This window comes from Halichoerus grypus, chromosome 1 (genome assembly GCF_964656455.1).
Source record: "Halichoerus grypus chromosome 1, mHalGry1.hap1.1, whole genome shotgun sequence".
In the NCBI taxonomy this organism is placed as follows: domain Eukaryota; kingdom Metazoa; phylum Chordata; class Mammalia; order Carnivora; family Phocidae; genus Halichoerus; species Halichoerus grypus.
The window spans coordinates 125986321-126000274 of record NC_135712.1 but is presented as its reverse complement, the minus strand read 5'-3'; the positions used below and the strand labels follow the sequence as shown (position 1 = coordinate 126000274).

General features: G+C 41.2%; 1 protein-coding gene across 6 annotated transcripts in view; it reads left to right on the top strand.

Annotated features, from left to right (window-relative positions):
• Window positions 1–2955: 2955 nt before the first annotated feature.
• The window catches only part of TMEM108 (transmembrane protein 108), a 387164-nt gene continuing 376165 nt past the window's right edge, over window positions 2956–13954 (top strand). For all 6 annotated transcript variants that reach the window (XM_078071702.1, XM_078071694.1, XM_078071700.1 and 3 more), the window contains exons 1-2: window positions 2956–3044; window positions 9693–9811. The gene's annotated coding sequence lies outside the window, so the exon portion shown is untranslated. The remainder of the gene's footprint in view (window positions 3045–9692; window positions 9812–13954) is intronic.

Genomic DNA, 13954 nt, shown 5'->3' with positions numbered 1-13954 from the left:
TTGTTTGTTTTCAAGTAAACCTAAATCTCTTTCTAAGCAATTTCTGGGTGGTAATGGGGAGGGGGCTTGCTTAAGCTAACTCATGATTTAAATCAGATACACACATATCCATTTCTTGAGATAGGATAGCCAGTTTATGTATGTGAGGCAGGCAGACTGAGAAACAAAAATGAATGACTGCCTGGATGTTCTTTTTTCAAATTCTTAACCTCAAGCAAGAATCTCTGTTTCTTGTTGCCTTTTTTGTAATGATGACAGTCACAATGAGAAAAATAAATGCTTTTTTCTTGTTAAAAATTTACATTATTCACGCTAGTTAAATATCAGTGAAGACTGTCCTTATTTTACTCAGTAGATAAAGCTACAAGTTTACAAGGTGAGAAAAATTTCTCCCCCGTTGGAATGCTGTGAAATGTATTTTTAAAAGTGTCAGAGCAGGAGGGAAGCTAGTTTGCTGGCCCCTACATTAGGCTTCCATTTTTCTGATGTGACAAATAAAGTCACTTTCGAGCAAGGTGGGTCTCGTTGGCACAGTGTTATGAAGGGACCTCACTAATTCATTTAAAAACTAGGTCATACACCACTACTGCAAATATCACTCCATAGAAAAAGTCTGGGCAACAACAGCTCTCTAAGATCCAAGCACTAATCTCTTTATTTCACAAAATGACAGAATTTGGCAAAAACCCAGGAAAAAGAATCAAGAATCTCTTGGAATTCTTTAAAATAAAATAAGATTTATTTAGCCAGCATGGCAAACTAAACTAATAGCACATCTATTTTACTTGAGGGTTTGCCTATAATGTATATTTTCTGTATCAGGAGGTACCACTCGGACTCAAATGTAACTTAGTGCAGCTTCAGAATTGTTACAGGAGAGGCTAAAGGAAGTTCAGGATGGGTATGCTGGGAATCTGCATTTTAACAAGTACTCCAGGTGATTCTGTTGCCCTTTGGGAAAACCTCAGAGAATGACTCTTAATAATGCTCACAAAGAAATTTGCTTTTAGTTAAGAAGAGCATAAAACACATGAAGATATTAAGAGAGTTGATTAGTACGGCTAAAAGGTGGTAGATTTTTTTTTTTTTTAATATTTAGTTAATCAACTGGAATTAAACCTAGTTGTGGACATTGCTTTTCAGTTTGTTCCACTCAACAGGCTGGGAGTATCTCTTACCTGTTAATTATTTTTGGCCTTAACAAAAAATCTATTCTCACAAATTATGTGGAAACTTTCCTCTTATCAGAGTCTTTATGTCATTAGTGATTTGTGTTGCAGAGTTAGTTTTCCCTTGTTAAAGAATGAGTCCATCAACCTGGCAGCTTATGCCAGTTTTCTCAAGCAAGGCTAGATACAAACCACTGTAGATCTTTTAGAACCTACAGCTGCTGAGGCTCCACTCCTTACCCCAATCAGAATCTCTATGCACAGTGCCCAAAAAATCTATTTCCTTAAAAGTTTTACTGTGCAGCCAGGCTTGGGATACAGTGATTTAATGATAGCAAAAGAAACTTTGAGACTTTTAAATAGATTCTTCTTGATTAGATATTTCTTTACTCTTGATCTAGCCGGAACCATTGTTGTGCTAGGTTTGTTGATGTATTGCCTGTAACCCTGGATTTTGTGCTAAGCCATCTCTGATATAGACACTGTGATAAGCAATGTATAAGATTGCTAAGGGGGCTTCACTTCTGGAGTTGATAAGCCAGAGAGGCCCAAGATACACGGACAAAGGTGAAGTTTTCTCTAAGTGGCAGTCTGATCATCTTGATGAATAGGACAGAAAGCTGGTTGAAGCATTGTCATGGTCTGAAGAGCTGGGGAAAGAAGGTTTTGGAGAATTTAGCACTTAGGCCTTTGAATCACCTTGGTACACTACTGGGTAGGTAATATGAGCTTGACTATGCTGAACAACAAAGGTTCTAGCTGGCAGGTCTGAACACATTTACATTTAGGTCACGTTTTGAGAGATGGCAGAGACAATGGACTTCCTGACTTCCAGACCCTGGTATTACTGACAGAAGGATGTCTGGGCAATTTTTAAGATTCCTAACGTAGGTTATTTTACAACCTTTCTGGCTTATGCCTGAATTGTTCAAGATGCTGAGACCGATAGCTCTCTGCATGTTTTTCCTATATGTTTCTTTCTGAGTTTGCTTGTATAGTTCTATGACAGAAGGTAAATTTCCAGAAAGCAAAAATTACTTATGTCGCTTTCTGACACACATGATAAATACTTCAGAATGAAAGTAAACCTAGTGTTCTCTACTACTTCTAGTTTCCACACTCCAACCATCAAGTTGGCAGAGATTGCTGCCCCATAGACTAGGGGTAGGTGATGTGGGAATTCAACGCACTTTCCCTCAGCCAGTGCCCAAATTATGAGTGTCACCAGGACACCTCCCATGTTACTTAGTCCCTGGAATGTTTTCCATCACTGAAGGAAGGAAAAGAAAAGGTCGTGAAACTTTCAGATAATATGGAACAAGGGCTAAACCATTTTCTGACAGGTGCCCTTAAAATCTTGCTACTCAAAGTGTGGTCCTCAGATCAGGAGCATCATCATCACCATCTGGAGCTTGCTAGAAAGGCAGAATCTCAGGTTTCCATTCCAGATTTACTGGATCAGAATCCTCCTTTTAACAAGATACCCAGGTGACTACTATTAATATTTAGAATTTCAAATATCAGTTGACTTATTAATTCATTCATTGAGCAAAAACAGCTCTGGAAAACAGATTCAGCCCTTTGTGCCCGCTTCGCACTGGCTCGGCTGGGTAGCAACCGAACCCCCAGGGACATCGGAGCGGGTGCTGCCGAGGGCAATTTGGTGATTGGCTGGCCAGACCACGTGACCGGCACCGGGCCTTTCCTGTTACCGGATTGGCTCTCGTGGACTCTGACGGACAGGGCTGGGGCGGGCCAGAGCCCGGACGGAGGGGCGCGCGCGGGGGCGCGAAGCCACGAGAGCGCGAGTGCGCGTGCGCGAGCGGCGGGGCTTTCTCCGGAGCCGTCGGAGGGAGCCGGAGCGCTTCTCTTGAGGTAAGCGCCGCCGCCGGGCGGCCCCTGCCCCTACCGCGGCTAGTGCGGACTAGCCCGGTGGGCAGGGCTGGGCGGGGTGAAGGGGGAAGTCTGGGGTCCGCCCGGGGAGCTCTGCTTCGGGTAGGATGCAGACTCGCACTCAGCCACCCGGTTGGGTGCCTCGGTTTCCCTTTCCCTACCCTCTAAATGCACCTTCCTATCCTCACCACGGTGACGAGTCCGCCCGAGGGGAGTTGCCCACTTGGCAGCCTCGTCTCTGCCTTTGTTTCCCGCCTGGAGGGATGCTGGTATCTGCCCCCTCCCCTGGTAAAGGGTGAGCGTGGTGTGGGGCGGGCATCAGTGGACTCCGGACCTGGGCTGGGCTCGGGAGAGGATGGCTTTAATGCAGTGGGACCTGTCACATGTGAGAAGGAAGGGGAAAAAAATGTGTCACTTTAGGCAAGCCGCGGGACTCGAACTAATCCGGCGGCGACCGACGCCGAATTCCTAGCGCAGCTGTGCGGGCGGCGGGGGGGGGGGGGGGGTTCGCGACCGGTGGACCGAGCCCAAGTGTTGCCGGTAGAAGGCTTCTCCGGACCTGCACGCGAGCTCTCACCCCAGAGTTGCATCGATACTGAACGCTTTTAGCCTGCCGAGGGAATCCAGATTTTCGTTAAGAGGTGAAAAAAAAATTTTTAAGCAGTTGGGCACTGGTCTAAATGAGCAGGAGCAGGTCTAAATGAGAGGCTACAATAAGGAATTACAGATACAGCGAAACCGATGACTGGTAAATCGTGAGGAGGGAAATGCCTGCAGTGAACTGCAGACCAGATCATAACACTGAGATTCTCCATCAAGAAGATAGGGGTTTGGGGGGGTCGGTGGGGTGGGGTGGCGGTTATCTCTGTAAACTGAGATCTTTCTGGTGTGCAGAAGAGAGTAATTATTTTGAGCGTGTTAATGGCCTGTAGGGAGAAAGGAAGGCATGGTGTAAATTACACCTATTCAGACCTCCTTAATTCTTTGAAAAGTGCTTGTTTAAAGACCATTTGGATGCCAAAAACGGTTTGTGTGTTGGGGATGGAGGGCTGTCTCCTCTAAGTCATAGTTTAAAAAAGGAAGTTGTGTGCAAGACATCTGCTTTCCTTCTCCATTTCCCCAGACCTGTAATAGCAAGGGCATACTGTATATCTTATAATGAAATATTAAAAGTCCCTTCAGTTTTCCACTACTTTGTTGGATGTATCTGGTAGTTTACTTGGTAAGAAATGGTTCATCAGTCATTAGGAAGATTTTTACCATATGCTGGAGTTTCACTGTAATCTATTTAAAACTTACCCTGGTGTGAGATGAGAAGAATCTCTCTACCTGATTCCTTGGAGACCTCCTGATACTCCTTCAAAGCCCTTTTATTACTCTTACCTTCCCACATACAAAGTTTTGTTTCTTTAGGAAACACTGATTTTTCAAACATCCAAGACACACCTCATGCCTATAAAATGCCTACACTTGCTAAGAAATCAGTTTACTTGGCAAGTTAAAACAAATTGAAGCAGGAACACTTAAATTTGTTAGGGGAATCGGAACGTTTATCAGCTGTAGCAAATCAACTTTTTGATGGTTTTCTGAGGTGAATGAAAGTAAAGTTGCTGCAAAGCTTTTTGGGAATGTAACAAATGACCCTATTAAAGTGACTATAGATTGTTACCCCATAGATTGGAATATAAAGTAAATTAGTGTGAATAATTCAATTTACCAATGATTTTTTTTTTTTTAAGATGGCATGTGATGGGGTGGGGGAGAAGGAATTCTGAAGGTGGGGTAGGTGGTATAGTTTGAAAAAATATGCTTTTATGTTTAGAAAAATGTCATTTTTATATAAATTATGTAAAGGTCATAGTATGTTTATGTTTAGCCTTTGGAAGAGAGATGGGTTTTAAAAAAAGTATAGAAACATGTATAGGTTTATACAAGGTAAAAGAGAAAGAGTGGCTGGCTTAGTTCATCTTGAGGGGAAGCAGTGTTACTTCAGTGACCTACAAGACAAGGTTTTATTTTCTGATTCAATGAAAGCCCACTAGTGTTGCTTTCGAAGCAACAACGAAATCATTTCCTTTCTGTCATTTCTGTTCTCTGGGTCAGGAACAGGGAGGATGGAGAGCAATGAGAGAAATTAGAGTCCGACCTGCATACCTAAGCAATAGTGTCCTTTGAGCGGGATCTGTGTCACATTGTGTAAATATAAGAGCCTTCACTTTGAGATGGATCTGAGCACCTTCCCTAAGATGCATGCTGTAAGATAAAGCTGGATAACATTGCCACAGGTGGAGGCATGGGTGAGATCATCTGATAACAGAAGCACTGGGGGAAAAGGAGAGCCAGGAAATGTTTAATTCAGTGAGGTTCTTTGGAGCCTTAAGGAGGCATTTCCAGGCAGAGCTCATTATTGGCTAGCCTGGCTGGGCTTTGTATGGCTTCCACAGGAGCTGCCCTTCATGTGGAGACTCCTACGGAGGTTCTGTTTCTCAGGTTGTAAGCATCAGTTATGTTTGTTATATGCTCTAGAAAAGAAAGGCTCACAAAGACACAATCTAGCCTGCCATTCTTTCAGATCTTTGGCTCATGTCACCCACAGGCTTCCAGAAATAAGTTGTGCCCTCCCTACCAGTAGATGGCACTGCTGTCTCTGGAATTCCTGGAGGAGATGAAACAGAGCTGGCAAACCAGTGGTGTGTAGCCTCCAGATTTTGAAAGGCTATCAGCTCTCAAAAAAAAAAAAAAAAAAAAAAAAAAAGGTTCTGAAAGCCCAACTGTTTATATTATGTAGAAATAATGTGTGTTGGAGGTTGAGGAATGGGTACAATTACTTTGCTGGTTGTGTATAGGGGAAAAGGCAACAATTACGCATTATATCATAGGTTTTAAAAGCTCTTGGCATACATGTTGGTTAATTGAACATGAGGTTGAAATCCTGATTCAATCAAAATTCACAACAATGTCATGGTTCTAATTCTTTGCACGTAAAGCTAGTCTACACATGGACAGGACTATGGAAATATACATGTGACTTTTAAACCTGATCAATATCCAGTAATTACATGCTCTGAAGGTAGTGGTGAGAGTATTAGTAAAGGCAGTGCTTGTTGTTACTGTACTGCAGGGCTGTCCAGGTAGGTCAAAGTTATTCCGAATCGTTTTCTTCTAAAACTTGGAAATTACTAAGAAATATTTTAAGGTTTTCTTAGCTAAAGCTGTCCTTTCAAGATTATGTTATTCCAAATCTTGAATTTTGGTTTTATTAAGCTTGTTAGCCAGAATTCATTTATCTGTTCCCCTCTTTTAAAATAGCTATTCTTTGTTTTTGACTGTTCTTTGAGATGGAATTTGTAACCATGGTATTTGAAGGTGAGTGCTGTTGCCAGTGAAGTTACAATGTATATGAGAACCTCAGTTTTGACCCTGCCTGAGCTACAGTATGCTGCCTCTGGGTGTCATTACCCCAATCACCTGCTTCCTCATGCAGTTCACTCCCTATTGCTCAGCTTATTTGAGGTTTATTTCTGTCTCCAAGAGAACTGATGAGCTGGTTTTTACTACCAATGCTGAATCCTAAAATCCTGCTGGTGCTAGATGGCAGTAGTTACAACAGTCCATTAACATTGTCTCATTATGTGACCTCAAATAAATCTTTGCCTTTCTGAAACTCCATTTTCTTGCCTGGTCACTGGGATTGCTGAGGTGATACATGTCTATTAAAATCTCTTTCAAGTCTTATTCTGTGGCAGGGTGACTCTTGTAAGGTATTTCTGAAGCCTCTGAAAAATTCATCTAGAAGGAAATTTCATACTGTGAGCCTAGGGCAAAAAGAAATCTCAGTAATACTTCTTTCCAGAGAAATGATTGTGTATTGTCTTAGAATCCTAATAATTCAGAGTTGGAAGAAACCCTATGGGTGGTTTAACTCAACTTTCTCATCTAATAGGCAGAGTTTCAACTCAGGACTGAGTGACCAAGCTAACAGAACTAGTTAGTGGTAGAGAACTCGTTGGAGAACTAGGACCCAAGCTCAGACTCCTCTCCATCTTTACCTCTCCAATGCTGCCTTTCTCCACTTGCCATCAGGACTCAGAATATGCTATGTCTGCAGGGCTGGAGCCAAGAAAATTCTGAGTAATTCCTTAATGTAGCATTTTAAAGCCACAGCATGAATAATGTTGAGTTTGGGTAGAAATTCAAGGTCAGGCTTTTCTTTGCAGCTTGTTCTTCACTGACTGATCCTGCACAGGATTCTTTATGTGCATCTTTGGGTTTTTAAAACTTTTTGCATACTGTTTCCTAGAAGAAAAACTTTCATCATCCTAGAAGAGTCCCTTACCAATCAGATATTCTTATATTAGGTTCATGGAACTGTGAATGCTGCGTGGAAAGAATATGTCCATATAATAGGCTTCTTTTGTAATCCTATAACATTTAACACATTCTGAGGAGGAGTTTCTTTGGCTTCAACAGACTGCCAAAGCTGGGTTGGGGGTGGGGGAGTGGAATCCATGGCACAAAAATAGGGTAGAAATTCTAGAGTCTAACCAACTGAGCCACCCAGGCGCCCAAGAAATTCTAGAGTCTAGAGTGGGTTGTGGAAAATTGCCAGGATGGGAGAGTTTTTGAGGAGCTAAAGACACTATATAGTGCATGAGGGCTGGGGTTAGAGTACAGAAGTAAACCTATGGAAGTTCTTAGAACCTTTTACCTTTATTGAAATGTTTAAAATTGCTCACTAAATGAAGATGCTAATAGCATTTTATTCATTTTAAATTAATAATGGATGTGCAAGTATTGATTTCCATTTATCATTGCTTGCCCAGTAAGTACTCCCTTGTGATTTCACCAAAACACTTTCATATTCATGTTCCTTCATTGAAGATGACATGCATTGTAAGAACCTCCTTTCTCCCTCAATCTGATCTGATTTCCAGGTAGATAGTGCTTTTCTGACTTGTGACTTGGGGGGTTGACTCCTGTTTTTCACTTCTGACGTCCTTCATTGCACTGTTTTTTTACTGTAAGCTCCTAGGACTCACCATGATCTCAGAGATGCAAAAATAGCATACATGTCAGGGATAAAAAAAAAAACCTTGAGGTTCCTTTGTCCTCAGAATTTATCACAGAAACTGCTGATTCTTGGTTATTTTATTTCTCTTTTCTATTTGCAACCCCAAATTCTTTTTCTAATTGTCTCCCAAATAGTAGTGACTCAGAGTTTCTATATATTGAAAATATTTTTGATTTTGCCAGAGCATATACAGAAGTTAATTTGTGTTCAAGTCCTATTTTAGACATGTGAAACATAACTTTGGTGGAGATCACTGCATTATGAACATCTGCTTAAAAATCTCCTGATGTCTTTTCTGTGTCACCTTGCCTACATTTGGTACCATAGTGACCTAAGCTGGTGAATGCTACCTTTGGTACCTTTTTGGTTATGGGCCAGAGTAGTATTTGTTCTTGCTTTAGCAGAAGAAAATTACCTTTTTTCAGAAGGCTATCAATTGAGTTTATGTAATAACAGAAAAAAAGTAAAAATTTCTGCATCCTATTCCCAGTACATTAATTTATTGTGAGATTTTGGGGGCATTATTGACATCTGAGTTTATTTCCCTGTGTGGAAAATAAGAAGAGAGAATAGTGACCACTTAAGTTCTTTCCATTTCTAAAAATCTGTGACTGTATGAAATTTTATATGGTACCTAGACTAAGCATTTCCTAAAAGTGCTGGCTAGTTGGGAATTACAATCAAATTTGGTGCCGAGAGAATTCTTTATATCTGCAAATTACTTTCTGGTTTACAAAAATATTCTCTATTTCCTTTTTACTTAATGTGTGGTCAGAGAACAGCAGCATTGGTATCATCTGGGAGCTTGTGAGAAATTCAGATTCTCAGGCTTCACTCAGGACCTACTGAATTGGAATGCATTTCGTCAAGATGCCCAGGTGCTATGTGTGCACATTAAAGTCTGAGAAGTGCTGCTTTGTCTCATTTGGAGTTTCACATTGATCCTCTGAGGGAAGAGGTATTTTACAGATAAAAAATCAGGGAACCAAGATTCGCTTCTTAAGTAACTAAGTCAAGGTTATTGTGCTAGTGTCTTACCCAGAACGTTGTACCAAATAGAATGTTGTCTTCTTGGTTGGGCTGGAGCCAGCCTTGTATGATAGATAATAACTACTAGTTGCCCAGCAGCGCATGGTTGTAGGTGTGGCTGTGTTACTGATTCTGGCCACCAAAATGTGAATGGAAGTGGAAGAGTGTTGCAATCCACTTCCAGGAAAAAAAACACACAGAGAATACCCATGTGAGCTTCCATGCTGTTCTCCACTTCTGGCTGGCTGGAATGGAGAAAATTCCTAGGGCAAGCTTGGAAATCAAGTTTTTAAAAAAGTGGCAAAACTTAGGTTAGCCTGGGTGCTTGGATCACTGAGTAACCTGTTTGCCTCTTCAGTATGTATATGGGAACCAGAAATAAACTTTAATTGGGCTTGAGCCATTACATTTCCTTGGGTCTATGTGTTAAGCACTTAGACTACTCACAAATTCACTTGAGCTGCGGCTCTGGGCTTGAAGTTGTGGGTCTTCTGGCCTAATGCATTCATTTATTTTTTTGTCTTTGGCAGTTGGTGATCGGTCAGTGGTGGTCCAACATGCAGAAGTGAGTGAGTGGTGAAAAGCAGCAGAGCTGATGGGTCATGAGGATGTAAGTGCGTTTGAAGGCTCTCACACCCTTTACTCCAGGGTAAGTCAAAGGCATTCTCTGCCGTTGTTTTTCTGGTTTTACTAAGTCCTACAGGCTCTTGTCTCACTAACCTCTTTGAGTCAGTGCAATTAAGTGCTCTGTCTTTGAAAGTTTCCCAAAGCCTTTATTGATTCAACTTATAGACACCATACAAATCAACAGTTATGAAGGGAAAATTCCATCAAAGTGATGGGATGGAAATACCTCAACAGAGGAATTTTCAGTGAGTTTGAATGGGTATGATTTACATGGGAGGAGCTGGTTGACTTTCCTGACATATGTAGTAGAAAAGGGAATCAGGCCTGATTGCCTTTTTCTTGTAGCCATATCCTACTGTTAGCTCTATTGACATATATTTCCCCTCTCCCAGCATCCTCCTCTTCCATGGCTTACTTCGCTTAACTTTTCCTTCATTAATCATTTAAATTTTTTTCCAGGAAGGAAACAGCTTACTAAAGAGTTGATGATTCCCACTTTGGTGGATAATAGCAGTAGCAAACATGTGGTTCTTCCTGTTCCGTTTTATTTTATCCAGTGTCACTGGAAGCTACGTGTCCATTCACTCCTCTCTATTTGCAGTCCCTAGTATAATGAATGTGGGCATTGGGAGCATTATAATCAAAGCTGGCTTTGGATTTTCATTTGTGCTGAAGATTTTTGAGACCAGAGGGAGAAATTTACTATTTGGAATGCACTTCTCAGAGTACAAGTGGAGGTCCAGGAAGGATGGGTTGAAAAGACATCATAACCTTTCTAGGCTTCCTGGCTTTAAGAGCTTAAACTAAAACCAGACTCCTTGAAGAGAAAATTGTAATTAATATGGATCTAAGTAGAGCGAAGGATGGTTAGGAAGAGAGACAGGAGGTTAAAAAAAATGGTACTCAGCTGAAAAACTGGATGGAGGTTTGTTGTAAGCATCTCAGTTCAATACTGTGGACCCTTGGCAGATAATGTCCCATTACCCAGGCTCATACAGAGGGCACCCAGAAAGGCTGATGTCCTTCAGTGCCTCACATGGCTTAGTAATGAGTACAATTTACTGACCAAAATAGAAAATTAGGGGATGTAGATCTCTGTAGGTTCCCATAAGCATACATCATTACTGCTCTGGAGTGATGCACATGCTTAGAGATAAGCAAAGCAGAGAAAAGGCAGCTGCAAAGCTCGTCAGCAGCTGAAGAGTCCAGGTGAGCAGCCAGATACAGACCATAGCTCAGGGCCTGGAGGTTGCTGGTGCAGGGACCTGATCTTTGCTAGGTTTTCTCATTAAAGAAAAGAAGCCTGCCTTTGCTAGCTGTCCTCATTTTCCTCTGTGGCTCCCATATATCTTGTATTTTTAAAGTAACTAAAAAGTATATAATGCCAGAAATAGCACTTGATTGGCATGTTTCTGTGTAAATACTGTACAAGAATCAAACTGTAGAGGGAGCCATTCTTTATTGATTAGGGGGCCAAAGAAAGTCATGCTAGAATTGCCAGAGGAGCAGGGGTTCTCATCCTTGGCACTGTTGACATTCTGAGCCAGGCAGTTCTTTGTGGTGGGGGCTGTGCTCTGCACTGTAGCCTGTTTGGCAGGGTCCTTGGCTTCTACCCACTAGATTGCAGTAGCACTCCCCACAGTCAAAAATGTCTCTAGACATTACCAAGTGTCCTCTGGGGGCAGGAAATTGCCTGGTTGAGAACCACTGCTGAAGTAATAATGCTGAAGGGATTGAATTTTGCTCTGAGTTTTTCTGGGACTGTATTTTAACTATTTAGCCTCATTTTGCTAGATTCCCTACCTGCAAACGAGACACAGAATTTATAACTCAGTACCAAGGAAGTGATGTACATAGTACTGTATGACTACATGGGGGCTCTATAAATGTTAAGAAACATTGTCTGTCTCCCCAAATTTCCAGGACCCAAGGATCACTCTTGTGCAAGTATTAACTGAGGAATATTGGGAGTTTGAAGAAGGGCTAATGATTAGTGGTAGGGGAAATAATGAACAGTACTGGATTCTGATTTTATTTGAAAGTTTCATGCCCTATTCATTGCAGCAATATATTCTGAATGAAGGCTTTCTTTTGGAAAGTTAAGAAAGAGGGTAGTGAAGGAGGCAGAAAGAACATTGAGAAGAAAAGTGAAGGAAATTGCTTTTTTTTTTATTATGTTATGTTAATCACCATACATTACATCATTAGTTTTTGATGTAGTGCTCTGTGATTCATTATTTGCATATAACACCCAGTGCTCCATGCAGAACGTGCCCTCTTTAATACCCATCACCAGGCTAACCCATCCTCCCACCCCCCTCCCCTCTAGAACCCTCAGTTTGTTTTTCAGAGTCTGTCGTCTCTCATGGTTCATCTCCCCCTCCGATTTCCCCCCCTTCATTCTTCCCCTCCTGGAAATTGCTTTTTAAAAAAATGTTTAAATTTAAGTATAGTTGACACAGAATGTTATGTTAGTTTCAGGTGTATAACATATTGGTTCAACTTCTTTATGTGTTCTGCTATGCTCACCACAAATGTAGCTACCATCTGTCACCATACAGTGCTATTACTATATCATTGACTAAATTCCCTATGCTGTGCCTTTTATTCCCGTGACTTATTCCATAACTGGAAGCCTGTATCTCCCTCTCCCCTTCACCCATTTATACCCATCCTTCCACTTCCCTCCCCTCTGGCAGTTTGTTCTCTGTATTTATAGGTCTGGTTCTGCTTTGTTTATTCATTTGTTTTGTTTTTTAGATTCCACATATGAGTGAAATCATAAGGTATTTGTCTTTCTCAGTCTGACTTATTTTGCTCAACATAGGTCAATCCATGTTGTCATGAATGGCAAGATTTCATTCTTTTTTTATGGCTGTGTGATAGTCCAGTGTGTGTGTGTATACACCACATCTAAGGGATTGTTTTTGATGGGGTGGTCTCTTAATGTTAAAATGACTCATGTATAAGTAGACCAAAGAACATAAGTAACCCTCAAAGGAAATACAAATCAAAACCATGATGAGATATCACCTCACACCTGCCAGAATGGCTAAAATTAATAACTCAGGAAACAGCAGATGTCTGTGAGGATGTGGAGAAAGGGGACCCTTTTTGCTCTATTGGTGGGAATGCAAACTGGTGCAGCCACTCTGGAAAACAGTATGGTGGTTCCTCAAAATGTTAAAAATAGAACTACCCTATGACTCAGCAATTGCTCTACTAGGTATTTATCCAAAGGATACAAAAATGCTGATTCAGCGGGCACATGCACCCCAATATTTATAGCAGCACTGTCAGCAACAGCCAAATTATGGAAAAAGCCCAAATGTCCATTGACTGATGAATGGATGAAGAAGATGTGGTATATATGTACAATGGAATATTACCCAGCCATCAAAAAGAATGAAATTTTGCCTTTTGTAACAACGTGGATGGAACTAGAGTGTATCATGCTAAGCAAAGTCAGAAAGACAAATACCATATGATTTCACTCATGTGCAATTTAAGAAACAAAACAGATGAGCATAGAGGAAGGGAAGGAAAAATAAGATTAAATAAAAACAGAGAGGGAGGCAAACCAGAACAAACAAGAGTTGCTGGAGGGGAGGTAGGTGGGAGGATGGGATAAATGGGTGATGGGAATTAAGGAGGGCACTTGTGATGAGCCCTGGGTGTTACATGTGATGAATCACTATATATATGATTTTATTCATTCACTTGACAGCACGAGAGAGCACAAGCAGGGGGCGCAGCAGAGGGAGAGGGAGAAGCAGGCTTCCCATTGAGCAGGGAGCCCCATGCAGGGCTCGATCCTAGGACTCTGAGATCATGACCTGGGCTGAAAGCAGATGCTTAACCAACTGAGCCACCCAGGTGCCCCTGAATCACTATATTTTATTCCTGAAGCCAATACTACACTCTATGTTAACTAACTTGAATTTAAATTAAAAAAAAAAAGTAACCTTCAAGAGAAATCTATCCTCCCAAATGACTGCTGATCCTAGAACAGATTTTGAAGATAATACAATAAAGACCACAGAATGTTTGGAGAAACGTTTTTATTCTAGAACCTTTTAATTTCTGTTTCTTCTTTGGGAATATGGAAAGGGGGGGTTTATCTTTAAACATATGCTGTTTGAGTGATAAATAAAAGGTTTTAATA